Genomic DNA, 3,534 nt, shown 5'->3' on the forward strand with positions numbered 1-3,534 from the left:
TAAACTGTTTATGTTAATGGAGCAGAACGATCGTAACATCACTGAATGTTTTGAGAGAAGTGGCGAGATGTCCACTTGCTTTGGATGGTCACTGTAGTGAAGGTGTAGTGTTACCCTGCCATTTCTCAATCTCTCATTATGTCCCAAGCTATGGCCAGTGATTGCCAGAGCAATTGGAGAGCAGTCAGAGGTGGTCTTCCTTCTTGGCCACCTGTTGCATTCCTTCTTGTTGGGGAGAGACCTTGATCGGGAAGGTGGTTCTCCCAAGGTGAGACTATCCCACTCAGGAGTGCAGATGCCTGCGATGTCCCCGAATGTGGGATACTTGACTAAATGTAGGAATGGGATAGAGAACCTTGAGTTGTGGTGTCACGACAACAACCCAGCCCTTAACATCAGCAAAACGCAAGAGATCATTGTTGACCCAAGGAAAAGCGGGAGTGAATATAATCCTGTCCTCATCAGCAGAGCTGTTGTAGAGATCATCGATAGATTCAAGTGCCTAGGCATCCCCATCACCAACCACCGAACCTGGTCCCTTCACCAAGAAATCACATTGGTGTATTTAATTTCTTAGGCATCTGAGAAGTTTCAGCAAGTTAATGAGGAATCTCTCAGACTTCTACAGGACTATAGAAAGTAATCCGATGGGATGCATGTCAGCCCGCTATCCGACTGCTCTGCTCAAGACCACCTGAACGTGCAGAGAATGGTGAACACAGCCCAGTCCACCCTGGGCTTGTCACTTCCTGCATTGCATGGGAAGGCTGGAAGTATCAAGGATGCCTGTTATCCTGCTCATTCCCTTTTCTATATTCTACCTTCTGGGAGAAGATACTGGAGCTGAAAGACATCTTTAGACTTTACTTTAGGCTTTAGACATACGGGGCGGGACAGGGCCGTGGTCCCACTGAATCTGCTCTGACCAGTGATCACGCCGTGCACTAGCACTATCCTACACACTAGGACGAGTGAAGAAGGACTTTCATCATTTAGAGTTACAGCATGGAAATAGGCCCTTCGGCCCACTGAGTCCGCACTAATCAGTGATCTCCACATATTATCACAATCCTATACACACTAGGGACAATTTACAATTTTTGTCAAGCCAATAAGCCTACAAACCTAAGGTAGATAAAAGTGTTGAAGAAACTCAGCAGGAGCAGCAGCATTTATGGAGTGAAGGAATAGGCCTATTTCCTTCGCTCCGTAGATGCTGCTGCACCCATTGAGTTTCTCCAGCACTTTTGTCTACCTTCGATTGTCCAGCATCTGCAGTTCCATCTTAAACACTAAGCCTACAAACCTATCCTTCTTTGGAGTATGGGATGAAACCAGTGAAAACCCACGCAGGTCACGGGGAGAACGTACAAACTCCATACAGACAGCACCTGTAGTCAGGAATGAAACATGGTCCCTGTAAGGCAATAACTCTACTGCCACTGCTCAGACTGAACTTGTATGAATTTCACAAGTGCTTAGGAATGTCATGATTTTTTTAAATTGGTAATTACACCCCAGGAGTGATGCCCTTTCGGACTCATTTCACACGTGGAATTCTAAACGTAATCTAATTGCAGTTCATCGTTACCTGACCCTTCAGGAGGCCAGCAATCCTGGCAAAGCCTCGACTCAGAGAAAAGGAGAAGAATTCGCGGGCAGGGATCTGGTGTGTTGCAAATAGGGATATCAAGTTAACTGCCAGTGCCTGGAGTAATTCAGAGGCTAATTCGCTCAGGTTGTTGCCGACCATCACCTCCACAGCCAGAGATAGAGATACGGGCGGAGGTCAATAATCTGAAGGTTACATACTACTGCACATTGACCTTAACCTCTGGCCACATTGGTCCTGGACATTCAGTGACAGGGAAGATAGACACAAAAAGCTGGAGTAACCCAGCAGGACAGGCAGCATCTCTGGAGAGAAGGAATGACAATAGACAATACTGGTGCAGGAGTAGGCCATTTGGCCCTTCGAGCCAGCACCACCATTTAATGTGATCATGGCTGATCATCCCCAATCAGTACCCTGTTCCTGCCTTCTTCCCAAATCCCCCGACTCTGCCTTTTTTAAAAGCCCTATCTAGCTCCCTCTTGAAAGCATCCAGAGAACCTGCCTCCACCGCCCTCTGAGAATGGATGACATTTCAGGTCGAGACCCTTCTTGAGATAGGGATGTAGCCACAGGCTAACTCACCGGGGAACATTTTGCTCCTTTTCATTTGGCACCTTCTGACATACACAGCTTATTTTTTACTTATTTTTATTCCCCGCTGTTAATCACCTGGAAGGACAGGACAAGCACTATAGAGCCTCCTGTATATTATTCCATTGACAAAGGATAAAGAATGAAGTTAGGTGGCAAACCAGTGGCATGGAGTGACCCTGTGGCGCAGCGGTAGAGTTGCTGCCTTACAGCACCAGAGACCCTGGTTCATTCCTTACTACGGGATGCGGTCTGTACGGAGTTTGTACGTTCTCCCCGTGAGCTTTCCCCAGGAACTTCCTCCCACACTCCAAAGACGTACAGGGTTCTAGGTGAATTGGCTTGGTTTAATTGAAATTTGTCGCGTGTGTGTGTGTGCGTGTGTCTGTGTGCTGGGATCTTTAGTGGGCACGGACGTGGTGGGCCAAAGGGTGCGGTATTTCTGTGCGATATCACTAAAACTAAAAGTAAGTTTCTCCTCATCGTATGTGGTTCAGGTGTAACATACGCAAGACAAATTCAAATCTGCCATTCAAAAATAAATCGTTGGGTTTAGCTGGGTTTCTCTTGCGTAGAATTAGCGCAGGCTTAACGGGCTGAATGACCCCCTTTACTGCGATAAACTTTCCACGATTGTGTAACCATTTCTACTGCCCAAGTATCAAATCTAACCACTGCTTGTACAAATGTTGCAGTGTTCATTTAGAGAGTCTCCATCACACTCAGCTTATCACTGCACTGACACAAGATCACAACAAGAATCGCTTCCATTTATACCATTTTTATCATCTTTTAAAGGGTATAAGTGTACAAATCAAGTTAGAAAGAGAAATTGGTCAGTGAGGCTGTCTGTGTTTAGAGTGTGTTTATACCGCAGGCACCAGCAGCAGCCAGATGTTTACAATGGAAGGAGGGAAGAGATATAAATAAAGCCCCTGTCCCACTGTATGAGGTCATTCACAAGTTCTCCCGAGTTTTCCCCCCGATTCGAACTCGGAGAATGTCCGTAGGAGTTTGTGGATGTCTCGTAGCGGCTCGTAATGCTAACGGTAGGTACTTGGAAATCCGGTAAATTTCCGTTTTTTTCATCCCTGCAAAAATACTCAATCCTGCAAAAAATTGTTACTTTTTATACTTACCGTTAGCATTACGAGCCACTACAAGACATTAACGAACTCCTATGGACCCTCTACAGACATTCTCCGAGTTCGAATCAGGGGAAAACTCCAGAGAACTCGTGAATTACCTTGTACACAGGGGCTTTAGTGTATTTTAAAACACGAAAACATGATGATATTTCACAATGATATTACAAAGGGAATACGTAC

General features: G+C 45.8%; 1 pseudogene; it reads left to right on the forward strand.

Annotated features, from left to right (window-relative positions):
• Nucleotides 1–218: 218 nt before the first annotated feature.
• On the forward strand, nucleotides 219–337 carry LOC116983591 (annotated as a pseudogene).
• Nucleotides 338–3,534: the final 3,197 nt, after the last annotated feature.

The sequence above is a fragment of the Amblyraja radiata genome, chromosome 18 (assembly GCF_010909765.2).
Source record: "Amblyraja radiata isolate CabotCenter1 chromosome 18, sAmbRad1.1.pri, whole genome shotgun sequence".
NCBI lineage: Eukaryota > Metazoa > Chordata > Chondrichthyes > Rajiformes > Rajidae > Amblyraja > Amblyraja radiata.